The sequence below is a fragment of the Somniosus microcephalus genome, chromosome 5 (genome assembly GCF_052327205.1).
Source record: "Somniosus microcephalus isolate GS21.2 chromosome 5, FLI_Smic_1.0, whole genome shotgun sequence".
In the NCBI taxonomy this organism is placed as follows: domain Eukaryota; kingdom Metazoa; phylum Chordata; class Chondrichthyes; order Squaliformes; family Somniosidae; genus Somniosus; species Somniosus microcephalus.
Window position 1 is genome coordinate 103669900 of NC_140991.1, and position 22298 is coordinate 103692197.

Below are 22298 nucleotides of genomic sequence, written 5' to 3' on the forward strand. Positions count from 1 at the left end.
GTGATCCGAATGAGATGTGGATGTGATACTTGTAATCAGAATGTGATGTTTGTGACAGTGATAAACTATATTGGGCCGGAATACGATGCCTACGGGTGAGGACGCGCTGTGTACCCACCTGTAGAGGGACATCGGAAATGCCGGTTTCAGGCATGCACAGCGCATGCTCTTGACATATCGGATGCCTGCCCTGGAGAAGGGCCTCTGCAGGCGGATAGTTCCGCTTTCTGGAGACCCTCCGCCCGCAGAAAACCCTTAGAATTCTTACGCCTGGTAAAAGCAGGCTAGTACCAGGGTAAGAGTTGAAAAAAAGTTAATTTTTTTTTTTTAAATACTTAATTTTAAAAAGGTGATTTAAAAAAAATTATTTAATGTTTTACTATTTTTTCATTGATCTCCATCCATATATTTGACAGGTCTACCTGTCAAGTGTATGAAGGGAGATTCCCTTCTTTGATTGGCTCCCCATGGCCCACATGATCCCAGGGACGCTTGCGAACCGCATGTGCCCCTGGGATACGTTGGCCCTGCACACTTGGAGTTGGAGAGGCTCAGCATCGGAACTATACGCACCTCGGGAGCCCTCAAGTAAGTGCGTAGATTTTTTCCAGATTGGAGGCCTCTGCACGCGGGAAGCCTCCGATCAGAATATACGGCCCTATCCTTCCTCATCCTTCTCGACCTGTCTATAGCCTTCCACACAGTTGACCACACAATCCTCTTCCAACGCCTTTCCTCTGTCATCCAGCTGGATGGGACTGCCCTTGCTTGGTTCCATTCTTATCAAATCCTCGCCGGAGAATCACCTGTAATGGCTTCTCTTCCCACTCCCGCACCGCTCCCTCTGGAGTCCCCCAAGGATCTATCCTTGGCCCTCCCCTATTACTCATCTACGTGCTACCCCTCGGTGACCTCATCCGAAAACACAACATCAGATTCACATGTACACATGACACTCGGCTCTATCTCACCACCATCTCTCTGGACCCCCCCACTGTCTCTGATTTGTCACACTGCTTGTCCAGCATCCAATATTGGATGAGCAGAAATTTCCTCCAACTAAATATTGGGAAGACTGAAGCCATTGTCCTTGGTCCCCACCACAAACTCCGTTCCCTGACCACCGTTTCTATCCCTGGCAACTGTCTGAAGCTGAGCCAGACCGTTCGCAACCTTGGTGTTGTGTTTGACCCCGAGATGAGCTTCCGACCACACATCCGCTCCATCACCAAGACTACCTACTTCTACCTCCGTAACATTGCCCGACTCTGACCCTGCCCCCACCTCAGCTCATCTGCTGCTGAAACCCTCATCCATGCCTTCATTACCTCTAGACTTGACTATTCCAATGCTCTGTTGGCCGGCCTCCCATCTTCTACCCTACATAAACTTGAGCTCATCCAAAACTCTGTTGCCCGTATCTTAACTCGCTCTAATCTCGTTCACCCATCACCCCAGTGCTTGTTGGCCTTCACTGGCTCCCAGTCCGATGATGCCTCAATTTTAAAATTCTCATTCTTGTTTTCAGATCCCTCAATGGCCTCGCCCTTCCCTATCTCTGTAATCTCCTCCTGCCCTACAAGACTTCAGGATCTTTGCGTTCCTCAAATTCTGGCCTCTTGCACAGCCCCGATTTAATCACTCCACCATTGGCGGCCGTGCTTTCAGCTTCCTTGGCCTAAGCTCTGGAATTCCCTTTCCAAACCCCTCTGCCTCTCTACTTCTCTTTCATCCTTTAAGATGCTCCTTAAAATCTACCTCTAACCAAGCTTTTGATTATCTGTCCTGATATCTCCTTCTGTGGCTAGGTGTCAATAATGATTTTATTGATATCACTCTTGCTAAGCACCTTGGGACGTTTTGCTACGTTAGATGCGCTCTATCAATGTAAGTTGTTTTGTAATCAGATTGTGATGTTTGTGATCAGAATGTGTGTTAGTAATCAGAATGTGGGCCCTGAATTCGCGGTCGGTTTGAAGGTGTACTCTTGAGTACGCTGTCAAACCACCATTGAAATTGACAAGCGCATGTGAACTTGCGATCTGTCAAGCTCCGAATAGTCCTGATTCAAATGATGTGCTGGCGAAACGTTGGGCTAATTGCCCACCTACTGCCCGTTAATTACCCTGGGGCGAGGGTGGGGTGGGGAGGGAATGAGAAATTTTGAGCTCGGTTTATGCTACAGCCTGCAAAAAGCATCCTAATCATGGTTCCTATCCAGAGGCCAGAAACATTTAGCTATCTGCTAAAGTGCACTAAAGTATTAATTACTTTAATATCTATGCATTTAGGTTAAACCATGTAAATCACAATTTTAAAAAATTTGTTTATGGGATCAGGGCGTCGCTGGCAATGCCAGCATTTATTGCCCATCCCTAGTTGTCCTTGAGAAGGTGGTGGTGAGCCGCCTTCTTGAACCGCTGCAGTCTGTGTGGTGATGGTACTCCCACAGTGCTGTTAGGTAGGGAGTTCCAGGATTTTGACCCAGCGACGATGAAGGAACAGCGATATACTTCTAAGTCAGGATGGTGTGTGACTTGGAGGGGAACTTGGCGGTGGTGGTGTTCCCATGCGCCTGCTGCCCTTGTCCTTCTAGGTGGAAGAGGTCGCGGGTTTGGGAGGTGCTGCCGAAGAAGCCTTGGCGAGTTGCTGCAGTGCATCTTGTAGATGGTACACACTGTAGCCACGGTATGCCGGTGGTGGAGGGAGTGAATGTTTAAGGTGGTGGATGGGGTGCCAATCAAGCGGGCTGCTTTGTCCTGGATGGTGTTGAGCTTCTTGAGTGTTGTTGGAGCTGCACTCATCCAGGCAAGTGGAGAGTATTCTATCACACGCCTTACTTGTGCCTTGTAGATGGTGGAAAGGCTTTGGGGAGTCAGGAGGTGAGACACTCGCCGCAGAATACCTAGCCTCTGACCTGCTCTTGTTGCCACAGTGTTTATGTGGCTGGTCCAGTTAAGTTTCTGGTTAATGGTGACCCCCAGGATGTTGACAGTGGGGGATTTGGCAATGGTAATGTCATTGAATGTCAAGGGGAGGTGGTTAGACTCTCGCTTGTTGGAGATAGTCATTGTCTGGCACTTCTGTGGTGCGAATGTTACCTGTCACTTATCAGCCCAAGCCTGAACGTCGTCCAGGTCTTGTTGCATGCGGGCATGGGCTGTTTCATTATCTGGAGTTGCGAATGGCGCTGAACACTGCAGTCATCAGCGAACATCTCCATTTCTGACCTTATGTTGGAGGGATGGTCATTGATGAAGCAGCTGAAGATGGTTGGGCCTAGGACACTGCCCTGAGGAACTCCTGCAGCGATGTCCTGGGTCTGTGATGATTGACCTTCAACCACCACAACCACCTTCCTTTGTGCTAGGTATGACTCCAGCCAGTGGAATGTTTTCCCCCTGATTCCCATTGACTTCAGTTTTACTAGGGCTCCTTAATGCCAGACTCAGTCAAATGCTGCCTTGATGTCAAGGGCAGCCACTCTCACCTCACCTCTGGAATTCAGCTCCTTTGTCTATGTTTGGACCAAGGCTGTAATGAGGTCGGGAGCCGAGTGGTCTTGGCGGAATCCAAACTGGGCATCAGTGAGCAGGTTATTGGTGAGTAAGTGCTGCTTGATAGCACTGTCGATGACACCTTCCATCACTTTGCTGATGATTGAGAGTAGACTGATGGGGCGGTAATTGGCCGGGTTGGATTTGTCCTGCTTTTTGTGGACAGGACATACCTGGGCAGTTTTCCACATTGTCGATAGATGCCAGTGTTGTAGCTGTACTAGAATAGCTTGGCTAGAGGCGTGGCTAGTTCTGGAGTACAAGCCTTCAGCACGATAGCCAGGATGTTGTCGGGGCCCATAGCCTTTGCTGTATCCAGTGTGCTCAGCCATTTCTTGATATCACGTGGAGTGAATCGAATTGGCTGAAGACTGGCTTCTGTGATGGTGGGGACCTCGGTAGTAGGCCGATATGGATCATCCACTCGGCACTTCTGGCTGAAGTTGGTTGCAAACGCTTCAGCCTCGTCTTTTGCACCCACGTGCTGGGCTCCACCATCATTGAAGATTGGGATATTCTTGGAGCCGCCTCCTTCCATTAGTTATTTAATGGTCCACCACCATTCACGACTGCATGTGGCAGGACTGCAGAGCTTTGATCTGATCCGTTGATTGGGATCACTTAGCTCTGTCTATAGCATGCTGCTTCTGCTTTTTAGCATGCATGTAGTCCTGTGTTGCAGCTTCCCCAGGGTGGCACCTCTTTTTTTAAGGTAGGCCTAGTGCTGCTCATGGCATGCTCTTCTACACTCGTTGAACCAGTGTTGATCCCCTGGCTTGGTGGTAATGGTAGAGTGAGGGATATGCCGGGCCATGAGGTTACAGATTGTGGTGGAATACAATTCTGCTGTAGCCCACAGCGCCTCATGAATGTCCAGTTTTGAGCTGCTAGATCTGTTCTGAATCTATTCCATTTAGCACGGTGGTAGTGCACACAACAAGATGGAGGGTGTTCTCCGTGTGAAGACGGGACATTGTCTCCACAATGACTGTGCAGTGGTCACTGCTGTCATGGACAGATGCATCTGCGACAGGTAGATTGGTGAGGACGAGGTCAAGTAGGTTTTTCCCTCGTGTTGGTTCTCTCGCCACCTCTCGCAGGCCCAGACTGGCAGTTATGTCCTTCAGGACTCGGCCAGCTCGGTCCGTAGTGGTGCTACCGAGCCACTCTTGGTAATGGACATTGAAGACCCCCACCCAGAGTACATTCTGTGCCCTTGCTACCCTTGGTGATTCTTCCAAGTGGTGTTCAACATGGAGGAGTACTGATTCATCAGCTGAGGGAGGGCAGTAGGTGGTAATCAGCAGGAGGTTTCCTTGACCTGAAGCCATGAGACTTCATGGGGTCCGGAGTCAATGTTGAGGACTCCCAGGGCCACTCCTTCCCGACTGTATACCACTGTGCCGCCACCCCTGGTGGGTCTGTTCTGCCGGTGGGACAGGACATACCCAGGGATGGTGATGGTGGAGTTTGGGACATTGTCTGAAAGGTATGATTCTGTGAGTATGACTATGTCAGGCTGTTGCTTGACTAGTCTGTGGGACAGCTCCCCAATTTTGGCACAAGTCCCCAGATGTTGGTGAGGAGGACTTTGCAGGGTTGACTGGGCTGGGTGTGCTGTTGCTGTGTCTGTAGCCGGTGCCGAGGTCGATGCTGGGTGGTCCATCCGGTTTCATTCTTATTACTTTTCGTAGTGGTTTGTAACAACTGAGTGGCTTGTTAGGCCATTTCAGAGGGCAGCTAAGAGTCAACCACATTGCTGTGGGTCTGGAGTCACATATAGGCCAGAGCGGGTAAGGACGGCAGATTTTCTCCCCTAAAGGACATTAGTGAACCAGATGGGTTTTTACGACAATCCGATAGTTTCATGGTTACCATTACTGATGCTAGCTTTTTATTCCAGATTTATTTAATTAACTGAATTTAAATTCCCCAGCTGCTGTAGTGGGATTTGAACTTGCGTCTCTGGGTTACTAGCCCAGTGACATTACCACTATGCTACCAAAATAACTTCAATTTACTGTGTTCAGTACAACTTCTTTTGGAAAGTGCATTGGGAATAGTAAAAATAAAACAAGGTCAGCTGCTAATTACATTAGCTTCATGATATTATTGGATAGGCTGCCAAACAGCAGAAGATAAACCATTGTATAAACAAACAAAACTCATAATTTGCATTTACTAATCACATTCACTTCTTTTGCGATTCACAATGCACATTATTAAAGGAAAATATGAATGTTTAATATCGTGCAGAAAGTCATGAGGGGTAGAATGTCTTTGTGAACTGAGACAGAGGGAATAGAGGTGGGAGAGTAAAGGTTGAGAGAACTTTTGGGGGATGTGATGGTTACTTTATTGGAAATCCAAATGCCACTTAGTTTTTCTTTTTTAATTTGGGAAAAAAGTATTGAAGTGCAGAATGGTTTAAAATTTTCTGGGGGCGCGTTGCCCCTACCGAACCACCATCACAATTTGGTATTTTTACCATTTGGATTTCTCTTTCAGGCTGCTATTTTTTTCTCCAATACAAGTGAAGGAATGTTGTGTAATTGTGCAGCTTACATGTATTGACTTGTTTTCTCGTGTCAGAGCCGCTCTTTAAAATAACAGCTTTTTGGGCTTGCGTCAGTTTTTTTGACTCTATTGGTCAGCTTTTGCTAGTTTATTTTAGGTTGGCATATTTGTAGAGTTGATTGTAACTTGTAAATTTCAAGTTCCACATAAATGACTGCCTTTTCAAAAGATTGTTTTGCATCTGTAATGTGCAAAAAGTGTGCAATCTGTTGTCTAATGTACACACTCTACACAAGACTTGTATATTAGCAAAACTTCTGTGGTGTAGTTCATTGGGCAGTCTGGGGTCTGGAGCATATTTGTTGTTTAGTTGTGCTTAATTTGGCCTGTCTCTTTAAGACTGCAGTTTGAGTACTACATGTGGGACACAGGAACGTCGGAACAGGAGTAGGCTATTCAGTCCCTCGAGCCCATTCCACCATTCAGTGAGATCATGGCTGATCTGCGACCTAACTTCCTATACCCACCTTTGAACCCATATTCCTTTATACCTTTGGTTAACAAAAAGCTATCAATCTCATATTTAAAATTAACAATTGATCTAGCACCAATTGCCATTTGCAGAAGAGAGTTCCAAACTTCTACCACCCTTTGTGTGCGGAAGTGTTTCCTAATTTCACTCCTGAAAGGTCTGGCTCTAATTTTTAGACCATGCCCCCTAGTCCTAGACTCCCCAACCAGCAGAAATAGTTTCTCTCTCTCGCTACCCTACCTGTTCCCCATAATATCTTGAAAACTTTGATCAGATCACCCCTTAACCTTCTAAATTCTAGGGAATACAACTCTAGTTTGTGTAATCTCTCCTCGTAACTTAACCCTTGAAGTCCGGGTATCATTCTGGTAAACCTACGCTGCACTCCCTCCAAGGCCAATATATCCTTCCTAAGGTGTGGTGCCCAGGACTGCTCACAGTACCCCAGGTGTGGTCTAACCAGGGCTTTGTATAGCTGCAGCATAACTTCTACCCCCTTGTATTCTAGTCCTCTAGATATAAAGGCCAGCATTCCATTAGCCTTTGTGATTATTTTCTGTACTTGTTCATGACATTTTAATGATCTATGTACCTGAACTCCGAAGTCTCTTTGGACATCCACTGTTTTTAGTTTTTCACCATTTAGAAAGTACCCTGTTCTATCCTTTTTAGGTCCAAAGTGGATGATCTCACATTTGATGCATTGAAATCCATTTGCTACAGTTTTGCCCATTCATTTAATCTATCAATATCCCTTTGTAATTTTATGCTTTCACCTACAATGCCGCCTATCTTTTTGTTGTCGGCAAATTTGGATATATGACTTTCTATGCCATCATCTAAGTTGTTACCTCGGGAGTTTACTGTCAAAAAGGGCAGAGGTTGATGACGAAGTCCAACACTGACTTCAGTGTGCCAGTGCAGCCTTCGGTCACCTGAGGAAGAGAGTGTTTGAAGACCAGAACCTCAAACCCGGCACTAAGCTCATGGTCTACAGAGCAGCAGTGATAGCTGCCCTGCTGTATGCCTCAGAGACATGGACCATGTACAGCAGGCACCTCAAAGCACTGCAGAGGTACCACCAACGCTTCCTCCGCAAGATCCTGCAAATCCATTGGCAGGATAGGCGCACCAATGTCGGTGTTCTCGCTCAGGCCAACATCCCCAGCATTGAAGCTTTGACCACGCTCGATCAGCTCTGATGGACGGGTCACATTGTCCGCATGCCCGATACGAGACTCCCAAAACGAGCACTCTACTCGGAGCTCCGGCACGGCAAGAGAGCCCCAGGTGGGCAGAGGAAACGCTTCAAGGACACCCTCGAAACCTCCTTGGAAAAAGTGTAACATCCCCACTGACACCTGGGAATCTCTGGCCCAAGACCGCACAAAGTGGAGGAGAAGCATCTGGGAAGGCGCCGAACACCTCGAGTCTCTTCGGGAGAAAGCGGAAGCCAAGCGCAGGCAGCGCAAGGAGCGCACGTCAACCCAAGCACCCCACCCACCCGCCCCTTCAACCACCGTCTGCCCTACCTGTGACAGAGACTGTAGGTCCCGCATTGGACTCATCAGTCACCTGCAAACTCATTTTTAATGTGGAAGCAAGTCATCCTCGGTTCCAAGGGACTGCCTAAGAAAAAGAAGTAATAATATTGTGATTAGTTGAGGGCCCAACACAGATCCCCGTGGGACACCACTAGTCACATCCTGCCAATTAGAGTGCCTACCCATTATCCCTACTCTCTGTCTCTTGCCGCTCAGTCAGTTTCCTAACCAGGTCAATAATTTACCTTCAATTCCATGGGCTTCTACCTTAGATAACAGTCTCTTATGTGGGACTTTATCAAATGCCTTCTGGAAGTCCATATAAATAACATCCATAGACAATCCCCTGTCCACTACTTTAGTCACCTCTTCAAAAAATTCAATCAGGTTTGTCAGGCATGACCTACCTTTCATAAATCCATGCTGGTTGTCTCTGATCAACTGAAAATTTTTGAAGTGTTCAGTCACCCTATCCTTAATTATAGATTCTAGCAATTTCCTGACAACATATGTTAGGCTAACTGGTCTATAATTCCCTGGTTTCCCTCTCTCGCCATTCTTAAAAAGCAGAGTGACGTGCAATTTTCCAATCTAAAGGGATGGTCCCTGAATCTAGAGAACTTTGGAAGATTATAGTTAGGGCGTCTGCAATGTGCTCACCTACTTCTTTTAAAACCCTGGGATGAAAACCATCTGGTCCTGGGGATTTGTCACTCTTTAGTGCCATTATTTTCTTCATTACTGTTATTTTACTTACGTTAATTTTATCGAGTCCCTGTCCCCGATTCAGTATTAGTTTCTTTGGTATTTCTGGCATGCTATCCTCTTCTACTGTAAATACTGATGCAAAGTAATTATTCAACATGTCCACCATTTCCCCATTATTGACAGTATCACCGCTTTCAGTTTTTAAGGGGTCAACATTGCTCCTGACCACCCTCTTTTCCCTAATGTAACTGTAAAAATTATTTGTATTTATTTTGATATCCCTTGCAAGTTTCTTTTCATACTCCCTGTTTGTAGCTCTTACTATCTGTTTTGTGACCCTTTGTTCTTTATATCTTTCCCATTCACCAGGATATATGCTATTTTTTGTATTTTTGTATGCCCTTTTAGTTTTATGCTGTCCCTTATCTCTTTAGTCATCCATGGCAGGTTTTCTTGGCAAGTAGAGATCTTACCCCTGGTGGGTATAAACTGGTTCTGTATCACCTTAAATTCTTTTTTGAACATCTCCCACTGATCTTCTGTTGTTTTACCTATTAACAGATTTGCCCAGTTTACTGTGGACATTCTCTGCCTCATCTTGTTGAAGTCGGCCGTACCTAAATCTAGAATCTTAGTCGCTGCTTTGCGTTTCTCCCTTTCAAACACTGTGTTGAACTTGACCATGTTATGATCGCTATTGGATAAATATTCACGCACAGTTAGGCTGTTAACTAAATTTGGCTCATTACTATGGCTTGCCCCCATGTTGCCTCTAGGACATATTGTTGTAGAAAGCTATCCTGGACATACTCAAGAAATTCACTGCCTTTTTGACAGGTGCTAGTCTGCTTTTCCCAATCTATATGAAAGTTAAAATCCCCCATTAAAACCACACTGCCTTTGCCACACGCAAAGGGGAAGTGATCTGAATAGGCACATCCTGAGGTTTATTAGAGGCTAATTTCTAAGAGAAGTTTATGTAGACTGGCAGCTGCTTGTAAATCTCCAGCTTGTACTCTTGGAGAGAGGAAAAGGTTAGAAAACCTAGCAGGAAATGATTGACTTTTTTTTATATTTTTACTTTTAATATTGTTCAGTTGAAGTGCAATATCTGAAATGTGAGAGATGCCTGCTAGATGTAAAGCTTTTTATACTTGATTTTTTTCTTAAAGTAAAATTTCCTTAACTAATGCAGGCCCAGCGTCTGCAGCTTCCTTCTCTCCAGAGTGCAGAGTGGATGTTGCTGAGAGGGACATGGAGCAGCTTCTGAGAACTGGTGTGGAATCGTAGTTCTGTGGGAAGACAAGTTACTGCCAATGTATTAATATACCAAGGGCTTTTACAAAAAGTCAAATCATTTTTACAGCTTATCTATTTTTACATAAACAGACTTCCCTTTAGGGAAGTGCATACATTTTAGTTGAATTACTCAACAGCCATTTTATCGGAGTTCAACCTCTCGACCCAGCTTTTACAATGAGAAATGGCACCTTATCTTATTTTGCCATGTGTTTTCCAAAGATAACAACACTTGCATTATTTATTCTAACAGAAAATGCAAATTTTTGGAAATTCGGGTTTTAAGTATTCTCATTTAAAAAATTCACACTTTAAATAATCCATTAATTTCCTTCTTGAAAGTCTGCATTATGTCTCAATATTTAATCTCACCAATCGACTATTATTACCTTCGTTAATGGCTCATTTATATTTTAAAAAATCCTGATTCCACACTGGATCACATTTTCCTGTTCCTGCATGACATTTTACCTGTCCATGAGGTTTTTGAATAAATGAGGTATAAAAAGATCTGGTAAAGCAATGTAAAATTATTGCAGGGAGGAAGGATGTGAGCTGTAGACTCTCGCTCACTTTACAACAACAATTATTAGACTTTAATAAGGTATTTGACAAGTTCTACACACAAAACTATTGGTAAACCTCAACTTGTTGAAATTTACAGTAAAGAATCTTGGGGGGTGGAGAAATTGGCAAACCCTCAAACAGGCATGGGGATCGCGGTACCTGATTAATCTGTGTCCATTCATTGCGTTGCAAGCAGCACGTTTAATTCATGCTGTCTGCTGTTTTACATTATTTCTGTGTGCAGCCAGCCCTGTTCATTGGCTGTACACAGCAGGGGACCCAATATCGCAAGTGGCTAGCGCTACTTAAAGGCAGCCTGGACCACTTAAAGGGGAGGTGCATTGTGGCTGCAAGAAGTGGTGGGAGTCATTTCAAAAGTCAGTCTGGGCTGTAATACTTTGAGTAATGGCTGAACGTGCGAGAGAGTGAGCACCAAGGTTTTCAGACAATGCACTGGAGGTCTTGGAAGAGGTACAAAGGAGAGACGTCCTGTATCCGCAGGGGGGCGCAGGAGGCCCTCCAGACAGATGCTCGGGAGGCAGTGGGAATAAATAGCGGCAGAGGTCAATGCCGAGAGTGTTGCTCCAAGAACATGGATGCAGTGCAAGAAGAAGCTAAACTGACACGAGTTATCAAGGTGAGCGAGTTCATCTTAAAATGGCATATGCTACCAACTGTACCACTAGTCTCATCCAATGCTCAATTCTCTACACCCCATCTACCAACAAACTCTATCAATAAGTACTCAACCCTAAAATTCATATGCTTTCCCTCACCTACTTCCCTAAAATTCATATGCTTTCCCTCACCCACTTAGCACTATTTCAAGCCTCATACCCACAACTCAAAGCTCGCACACACCGGCAGACGGCCACATCACCCAAACATATTGCAGGACATGCACTGACACACTTCCCTCTTTCTTACAGGATAAGGTGGCACATGACGGCAGGCAGCAGGAAAGAACTGGAGGAGGACAAGCATATGCCTGCATATTTTAACCCCCATGGGGAAACAGTGCTGGCCATCATGGGAAGGGGCATCACTGAGGCCATGGCCACTGGCGGGGCTGCAGCAATCGATGATCAGGGTATCTGCATACCTAATCCTTCTCTCATCCCACTTCTCCCTCATCCTTCAATCTCTTCTGACTCACAAGCTGCAGATGGTATAAGCTCACTCGCACGCACTTATTTTTTCCTCCTCACCACAACCCAACCTTGGTCCCTTTTTCATTTCAGATACCTAAGAACTGGAGCCTGCCCAGTCAGTGGAGGAAGAAGAAAAAGACTGAAGATGAAGAGGCACCATGACGCGGTCTTACAGTCACAGCCACCAGCTCAGAGACTGACACTGCGCATATTTTAGAGGCTAAGATAGAGGAGGGATCTGCATTTGGTGAGACACCGGGCACAAGTGTGCAGGAGCCAGGGTGGGGGGGAAAGGATAGCGCAGGTGCCAGCTTGCTGGGGGGTGAGTTCCACACGAGTTTTGCTGCAGAGGAGTCAGATGAGGACTTTGATGGGCCAGGCTACGGAAGAAGGCTGATGGGTGTATACACCCGTGTGCTTGGTGCAGTGGAAAATCTGCCAGAAAGCCTGCGCTCAATGTCGAGGAGCATGGAGGATTCCAGTACTAACTTGGCGCAGAGCTTGGTGCCCATCCTTTCCAACATGTGACATCAGCACACCTGTGGAACACACTATGATGCAGCGTCTGATGGCCGATGTTTCAGCTTTCATTGCAACAAAAATTGCTTCCATCAAAGGTCTGAGTGCTGCAGTGGAAGCTCGGACTGCGGCCTTGCAAACTCAGACTGCTGGCATCATGATATCAAGGCATCACAGCAGTCCATCAATCTGTTCTCCAACAGATCAGTAGGATTGTTGAGGCGGCACCCCGGGAGAGTGGCAGTGGCTTCATGGAGCATGAACCTGCTGTCCTCTCTCAGGATGACAGTATTTCTGCTCCCATCCTGCCAGTGCCCTTGATGTTGGCTGTCAGCCAGCCAGCCCAGGCTGAGATGGTGTGGCCTGAAACCGGGCCTTCTAGGCCCAGAGCTGCTTGAGGTCGTCATCCAAAGTCATCTGCAGTCTCCTCCACTGAAAGTCAGCAGCCTTCCACCAGCCATGCTGCAGCCACTGGGGTAGCACTCTGTAGGCGCACTAGGATGGGCAAAGGCACACGGAAGACAGGCACTCGGGGAATACACAACGGTGATTAGTTTATTTTTGTATTCATTATGACATGATTGAATTTGTAAAATTGGATTGGAATGTGCATTTCCTGGTGGGTTTTTTTTGTGTTCGAAAGGGGAGGATGTGATGGTCCGTGATAAAGGAAAGGTAAGGAGCGTGGGACTCTTGGTGAATGGGGAGGTGTGATTGAGGTTACTGGTGTTGCTCATGAATTATTTGATCACCTAGAGTCTGGTCAGAAGGGGCTGTCTATGTTGTATCCTCCCTTCCGCTTCCTGTTCCTCCACTTCTTGTTGCACTTCCTTCTCCTTCTCCTCCTCCTCCTCCTCTACCTTGTGCTCCTGCACTTCAGCTTCTCACCTGATAGGTGGTGGCAAGGACTGTTAGCTCATAATGACAATGTTGTGCAGCATGCAGCATACTATCACAAATCTTGATACCCGCTCAACTGAGTACTGCAGGGCTCCTCCAGAGTGGTCTAGGCAGCGTAAGCGTTGCTCGAGGGTACTGATGGTCTGCTCTATAACGTTTTTTGTGATAGCATAGCTTTCATTATAGGCCTGCTGTGCATGTGTGCGTGGGTTCCGGACTGGAGTCATGAGTGGTTAACCCTTGTCACCCGGCAACCAGCCTTTGACTTGCTGTAGTGGGTCAAATACAGGTGGCACAGAGAACTGTCGCAGAATGAAGGAATCATGACTACTGGAGTACTGTGTACAGTTTTGGTGTCCTTACCTAAGGAAGGATATGCTTGCCTTAGAGGGAGTGAAACAAAGGTTCACCAGACTGATTCCTGGGATAGGGGGATTGTCCTATGAGGACAGATTGAGTAGACTAGGCCTATATTCTGTAGAGTTTCGAAGAATGAAAGGTGATCTCCGTGCAATGTATAAAATTCTTAAGGGGGCGTGACAGGGTAGATGCTGGGAGGAGATGGGGAGTCTAGAACTAGGGGTCACATTCTCAGAATAAGGGGTCAACCATTTAGGACTGAGATAAGGAGAAATTTCTTCACTCAAAGGGTTGTGAATCTTTGGAATTCTCTACCCCAGAGAGATGTGGATGCTCAGTCGCTGAGTATATTCAAGACGGAGATCGCTAGATTTTTGAATACTAAGGGACCCAAGGGATATGGGGATACTGCGGGAAGGTGGAGTTGAGGTAGAAGATCAGCCATGAAATATTGAATGGTGGAGCAGGCTCGAGGGGCTGAATGGCCTACTCCTGTTCCTATTTCTTATACTCTTATGTTCTTGTGTATCGAGAGCTTCAGTGATGTCCCTTCTGCAGCACTGCACTGCAAACTGCGAGATGTTGCTTATATCTCCAGCAGCAGCCTGGAAGGAGCCAGACGCATAAAAGTTAAGATCCACGGTCACCTGGATAGCCACTGGCAATGCTGTCCTTGCCCTGCTTTGTGGCTGTAGCAGTTGGCAGATTCCAGTCACAACCTCTTTAGTGAAGCGAAGATGTCTCAAGCCTTAGTTCTCGCTGAAATTGAGGTAAGAGAATAGCTCCCTTATGACCTCCTGCCGAGAGCCCTTCTCTCCCTCCTCCTCCTCCCTCTTCTAGCAGCTTGTCCTGTTCTGTGTGGCCTCTGTTCATTCTCCCTGTCATGCTCAATTCCAAGAGGAAACCCTATTAGGCCACCCAAGCAACTTGTTACACCACTCCCTGCAGACTATTCAAACATTAGGCAAGTATAGGAAAGTTCCAAAAATGCATACAATTACACCAGTAGCCAGAAGAAAGAATCCAGCAACTAACCTGTAAGTAGTTCATGATCCTTTTAAATAGTGCTGGGGCAGAGGGAGACGGGCAGGTGTCCTTCATTCCGTTTAACATTGGCCCAGAAATTCGGGTCGGAGGCTTCCCGCGGGTGCAAGCCTCCAACCTGCACTTGCCTACCACGCTGGCCGTTGTGCTGTGGGCCCGCGTGGGATTCCGATCCTGGGCCTGCTCCAACTGCCGGCGCGCAGTGCTTGCGTATCCCAGGGGCGCAGTTAGTTCGAAGCATCCCCTGGGATCACGTGGGCCATGGAGAGCCAATGGTAGCAGGGAATCTGTATTCATAGATTTGACAGGAAGACCTGTCAAATCTATGAATACAATTAAGCCCCAAAACATAACTAAAACTTCAAATAAATTAAAAAAAACAAAAAAAACATCACATTTTAAAAATAACTATAAATTACATAAAATAACTCTTTTAAACAATTTAAATTTTTGAAAAAAATAATTACAGTTTCTAACAGGGCTAAAAATAAACTTACCTTTCTTTAAAGTATTTTAAAATAATAAACCTGTGGAAAAAATGTTTTAATTTTACTTAATTCACCACTTACTTGTTAAAAGCAGGCCTTGCGACTGCTTTTTATAAGCGTAGCTGCTGGAGACTTACCCTCCCGGAAAAACCTGGAAAAAAAAAATGAAAGTCCCAGGCGTATGCGCTGCCTCTCCGGTGCACGCGTTCAACTTGTGAACCCCTTCCTTTAAGGGAATGGAAGTTCCGGTTTCCTGTGCATGCGCAGTGCATGCACGAAACCGGCACTTTCATTGGGCCTGCGCGTGAGTACCCAGCGTGTACTTGCCCATGGGGACCCGAAGTTCTGGCCCAATGGGTGGTGCACAACCCAATTTCTCCCCCATAGAATTTTAAAGCACAGAAGGAGGCCATTCGGCCCATTCGTGCTTGTGCCAGCTCTTTGAAAGAAGTGTCCAATTAAGTCCCACACCCCAGCTTTTTCCTGATAACTCTGCAAATTTCTCTTCTAGTACATGACCAATTGCCTTTTGAAAGTTTCTATAGAATCTGATTCCACCACCATTTCAGGCAATGTGCTCCAGATCTTAACCCTCTGAAGAAATTTTTCCTAATTTTCCCTCTAATTCTTTTGCCAATTATTTTAAATCTATGACCTCTGGTTAGTGACCCACTTGCTAGAGGAAACTGTTTCTCCCTATGTGCTCTACCAAAACACCTCATAATTTTGAATATCTCTATTTGGTCTCTCCTTAACCTTTTCTGCTCTAAGGAGAACAATCGCAGCTCCTCCAATCTCTCCACATAACTGAAGTCCTTCATCCCTGATATCATCCTGGTAAACCTCCTCTGTACCCTCTCCAAGGCCTCGACATCCTTCCTAAAGTGTGGTGTCCAGAATTGTACACAATGCACCAGCTGAGGCCTAACCAGTGATTTGTAAAGGTTTAGCATGGCATTCTTGGTTTGTATTCAATGCCGCTATTTACAAAGCCAACTATCCCATACGCTTTCTTAACCACGTTATCAACTTGCCCTGCCACCTTCAAAGATTTGTGACTATGTACCCCCAGGTCCCTCTGCTTTTGCACCCCCCTCAAAATAGTACCATTTAGATTATGCTGCCTCTCCACGTTGTTTCTCTCAAAGTGCATCACTTCACACTTATCCGCATTAAATTGCATCTGCCGTTTGTCTGCCCATTCCACCAGTCTGTCTGTGTGCTCCTGAAGTCTGCTATTATCCTGCTCACTATTTACTACATTGACAAGTTTTGTATCATCTTCAAACTTGTACTCCCTAGACCCAAGTCCAGGTCATTTATATATAACAAAAAAAGCAATGGTCCTAATACTGACCCCTGAGGGACTCCACTGCATACTTCTCTCTAGTCAGAAAAACATCCAATCACTTCTACTCTCTGCCTCCTATCCCATAGCCACTTACATACCCAAGTTACCACCATCCCTTTAATACTTCTATTTTCCAAATAAGTCTGTTATGTGGTACTTTATCAAATGCATTTTGAAAGTCCATATACAACATCTGCTGCACTACCTTCATCAGCCCTCTCTGTTAACCTTATGAATGGGTAAGAAATTGCCTGAAGGGTAGGAAACAATGGGTACTTGTTAGGGGAACTGCATTGGGTGGGGAGGAGGTGCTGAGTAGAATGTTCCAGGGATTGGTATTGGGAGCACTATTGTTTCTAATTTACATCAACGATTTGGATCCAGAAACCCATTGCAAATTGGTCACATTAGCAGATGATACCAAACTAGAAGGAGCAGCTAATTCTGATGAGGTAACTCATAAGTTATGAAATATATCAACAGGCAGAGCAATGCAGATGAAATGTAATAAAGACATATGCCAACTGCTGCACAGAGGAATGAAAAACGAGCTACACATGTATTGCATGAGTTGTGAAATAGCTAACGATGAAGTTTAAAGAGACCTCGGAGTCTTGACAAATTTGACACTCGACATGTCCAACTAATGTGGAGCAGCAATCAACAGAGCAAACAAAATACTGAATTATATAGTGTAAACATTAATGTGCAAGTTGAAGGAAGTTGGAAGTTATCCTCCAACTACATAGTGCTCTAGTCAGACTGTACCTTGAGTACTGTGTCCAGTTCTGATCGCCAAGGCACAGTGGAGACATTTAAGCACTGGACACATTTTAAAGAAAAGCTGCAAAATGATCCCCAGAACTAGAGGTCGGAGTTGTGAAGAAAGACTGGAGAAATGATGGGTTTCCCAGCCTTGCAAAGAGGTAACTAGAGGTGATGTTATGGAGGTGTATAAGATAGTAAATAGCATGGAAAAAGGTAAATCCAGGCAACTCAAACTAAATTGCAAGAGTAGGACAAGGGAACACGGGTACAAACTAATAAACAGCACTGACATCAGGAGGTTTTTCTTCCCACAAAGAATGTTAAACACATGGAATAGCGGTACAGGGGTGGAGACAAAAACCCTGGAATTATATTTAAGAAATAATTTGATGGCATAATGTGGAGGACTGTAGAGGCTTTCTGGATGGATGAGCTAAGGTAGGCCGAATGGCTTCCCTCATCCGTACTTAGCTTGTGAACAGTATTTATGTACTGACTTTTTAAGATCAGAAATCTCTTCATCTTTGGCATTAATGCATCTGGAATCTGGTGCAGAGAATCTCTCTGCGTCAATTTTAAAAGACTTATTTCCTCATAAGGTAATGCTACTTCTTTATGAATTGGCCACCAGCCCCCTACACACAACATGCACGATCCATGACAAGGGGGACCCTATCACGGTTCTGAAGTGGGGAGAGCGGTTGAGGGTCCTGTCTACCACATTTGCCACTTTAATTCTCCGTCCCACTTCCACTCTAACCTATCTGTCCTCAACCTCCTAAGGACCTCATCTTTCTATTAGGCACTTTGCAACTGTCTGCTATCTGCCACAGGAAAAGTAATCGCAAGAATCCTCCTCAATCGCCTTCTCCCACTGGCCGAAGAGCTCCTCCCAGCATCGCAATGCGGATTCTGCCCACTAAGGGGCACAATGGACATGATCTTCACCGCACGTCAATTACAAGAGAAATGCAGGGAACGGCACCAACCACTGTACATGGCTGCCTTTGATCTCACAAAGGCCTTCGACACTGTCAACTGTGAGGGATTATGGAGTGTCCTCCTCAAATTCGTCTGCCCTCAAAAGTTTGTCACTATGCTCCGCCTGCTTCACGACGACATGCAAGCCGTGATCCTGACCAACGGTTCCACCACAGACCCAATTCACGTACGAACCGGGGTCAAGCAAGGCTGTGTCATTGCACCAATGCTCTTCTCAATCTTCCTTGCTGCAATGCTCCATCTCGCCCTCAGTAAGCTCCCCACTGGAGTGGAGCTAATTTACAGAACAAACGGGAAACTGTTCAACCTCCGTCGCCTCCAGTCCAGATCCAAGGTCGTCCCATCCTCTGTCATCGAATTACAGTATGCAGACGATGCTTGCGTCTGCGCTCACTCGGAGGTCGAACTCCAAACCATCGTAAATACCTTCACCGAAGCATACGAGAGCATAGGCCTTACACTAAACATCCGTAAGACAAAGGTCCTCTACCAACCTGTCCCCGCCACACAGTGCTGCCCCCGATTATCAAAATCCACGACAAGGCCTTGGACAACGTGGACCACTTTCCATGCCTCGGGAGCCTACTGTCAACAAGGGCAGACGGCGACGACAAAGTCCAACACCGCCTTCAGTGTGCTAGTGAAGCCTTCGGTCGCCTGAGGAAGAGAGTGTTTGAAGACCAGGACCTCAAACCCGGCACTAAGCTCATGGTTTGCAGGGCAGCAGTGATAGCCGCCCTGCTGTATGCCTCAGAGACATGGACCATGTACAGCAGGCACCTCAAAGCACTGGAGAGGTACCACCAACGCTGCCTCCGCAAGATCCTGCAAATCCATTGGCAGGATAGGCGCACCAATGTCGGTGTTCTTGCTCAGGCCAGCATCGAAGCTCTGACCACGCTCGATCAGCTCCGATGGACGGGTCACATTGTCCGCATGCCCGATACGAGCCTCCCAAAACAAGCGCTCTATTTGGAGCTCCGGCACGGCAAGAGAGCCCCAGGTGGGCAGAGGAAACGCTTCAAGGACACCCTCAAAGCCTCCTTGAAAAAGTGTAATATCCCCACCGACACCTGGGAATCCCTGGCCCAAGACCGCACAAAGTGGAGGAGAAGCATCCGGGAAGGCGCCGAACACCTCGAGTCTCTTCGCCGAGAGCAAGCGGAAGCCAAGCGCAAGGAGCGCACGTCAACCCAAGTACCCCACCCAACCGCCCCTTCAACCACCATCTGCCCCACCTGTGACAGAGACTGTAGGTCCCGCATTGGACTCATCAGTCACCTGCGAACTCATTTTTAATGTGGAAGCAAGTCATCCTCGGTTCCGAGGGACTGCCTAAGGAGGAAGGGGTCTTAACATTGACTTCAACAACTTCAGACCTTAACTACAGCTCTCATTTTCTCTCTGACAGTAGGTGCTGGTAATGTAAGATGGATGTGCCAGCGCTTCCAGGAATGGAGGAGGGAGCGAGTTGGTGCTTGGAATGGGAATTCCCCATCTGTACACTGCTGATAGTGTGGTCTGCACCCTGCTGTTGTCCTGCCTTTTTCTTTTTCCAGACTCCTGGACCACTGAAGCCTGCTTCGCTTTGTCAAGTTTACATGCTCTTTTTCCCCCCCCCCCCTCTCTCAAATTTAGCTAACCTGCTTTAATTATTCACACATTCTCTTGGGTTTCCTTTTCTGTCTTTTATTTATCTAGTATCTCTCATCATGCCTCCTTTTGTCTTATGCTATTATTACTTCTGGTCAGTTAACCAACTGTGATTCTCCACCTAATCACTTTACAGCTCATTCGTTTTCTTTTCTGGCATACGTGGTTCTTTCTTTCCTTTTCCCTTACTCTGTTCCTTATTATTATCTGTTCATCCGTAATATCTTCCGGTTCTGACGACTGGCTGTGGCTGAAGCTTCAACATTTTTCATTTCTTTACAGATGCTGCTTGACTTGTTGAGTGTTTCCACCAGGTGAATTAAAAAAAAAAACCAACATATTGCAAGATGTGGAGTGTGTGTGACCGTATCATGCCCTGAACGCTGAGTAAATCCTGCCTGTGCTTTTTTGGAGCAAGCTAGCTGCTAGCACGAGAGAGAGAGAAAGTTCTGGAGTTCTCAATGATAGCAGGCTCTGTATGTTCACACTGCAATATTCCATCTCTGCTGCAAAAGCTACACGAGGGAAGAGGTTTTACAGCCTGGCTCTACTCGTTGAAATCATACATAATGATTTCTACAGCATTAATATCATGGAGTATCCTCTAGTGGGCAAACCTAATATTAATGTGCATCAGCGAATATTTCAATGCATCTGCGTTACACATTGAGCTCCACATTCTCGGGTTTTATTTCTTGAAAAAATTATTTCAGACTTTTATTAAAAGAAGCAAAATTGGGAAAAATAGTACAAAAGGCAAAAGTGAAGTAGAAAACAGGGAAAGGAATGAACTGGCAGTCATCAGTGTACTCTCTGACCATGATGATGCTGTTTATAGAGATTGCAGTCGCTCAGCTTGCTTCGGCAGTTGGGAACATACCTTTTAGGTAAATAAATGTAGTTATTTACCTGTGAAAGCGGCTGTGATATTCTGCTTCTGAGTTTAAGCCTTAGCCTTCAGTTCAACACGTCACTTGCTGACGAGCAGTTCCTCGATTTGGTTCACTTTGCTGTCAGTGTCAAGGGACATATAAGTACCTCATACTGTTTCACCAGGTTTGGCTTCCTACACACTTCCACATCCTCTTGGCTCTCATGCGCATAATGCACACAGTCTTTCATTTTCTACCCATGATTCTCCAGGACTTTGGCATTGGAGGACAGAATTATTTCCAGTGATGAAGAGAAAATGCATTTTTACCAGAAGCTGAACATATCATTTCCTTTTGAAAGTTACTATTGAATCTGCTTCCACTACCCTTTCACACAGTGCATTCCAGGTCATAACAATTAGCTATGTAAAATAAAATTCTCATTTTGCCTCTGGTACTTTTGCCAATTATCTTAAATCTGTGTCCAGCTTCTGCCACTGGAAACCGTGTCTCCCTACTTACTCTGTCAAAACACTTCATGATTTTGAACACCTCTATCAAATCTTCCCTTAACTTTCTCTTTTCTAAGGAGAACAATCTCACCTTCCCTAGTGTCTCCACGTAACTGAAGTCCCACATCCCTGGTATCGTACTCATAAACTTCCACTGCACCCTTTTCAAGGTCTTGACATCCTTCCTAAAGCGTGGTGCCCAGAATTGGCCACAGTACTCCAGCTGAGGCCTTACCATTTATTAAAAAAAAAAGTTTAGCATAGCTTCCTTGCTTTTTGTACTCTATGCTTCTATTAGTAAAGCCTCTAGACTATCCTCTAAATTACGTGTAGTGCCAGTATCTGCGCTGGTGCCTCTGAGTACGAGATTGAGTGATGCTATTTCTTCATCGTCACTGTCTTCTTGCTCTTCCACCTGTTGTGCTTCCACCACTGCCTGGCCAGGTTGCAGTTCTTGGGTATCTGATAGAAGAAAGGCACAAGGGTAAGGTTGTGGTGAGGGGATGAGGGAAAGCAAGAGGTGCATGCTTACACCATCTGCAGCTTGTAAATCAGAATAGATTGTAGGATGAAGGGGAAGTGGGAATGTGAGAAGGAGGATTAGGAATGAGGATACAGCCATCCTCTATGGTTTCAGCCCTGCTGCTGGCCACGGCCTCAGCAAAGGCCGTTTCACTGATGGTGAGAACCGTCTCCTCCATGGGAGTAAGGACATGCAGGTGCGCCTGTCCCTAGCCGGTTAGGTCCTGCTGCCTCCTGTTGTGCGTCACCTTGTCCTGCAAGAGAGAGGCAAGTGTGTCTCTGAGTGTGGTGCAATCTGTTTGGATGCTGTGGCTGTCATGGTTGAATAGCTGGCAGTGTGTGCAAGGTGTGAGATGTGGGTGTGAGGCTTGCAGCAGTGCTAAGTGGGTGAGGTGAAGTTCTGAGCATTTGTCTGGAGGCCCTCCTGTGGAT

At 46.0% G+C, this 22298-nt stretch overlaps 1 protein-coding gene across 1 annotated transcript in view; it reads left to right on the forward strand.

Moving 5' to 3' along the window:
* coa1 (cytochrome C oxidase assembly factor 1) overlaps positions 1-22298 on the forward strand; it is a 64011-nt gene that overhangs the window by 986 nt on the left and 40727 nt on the right.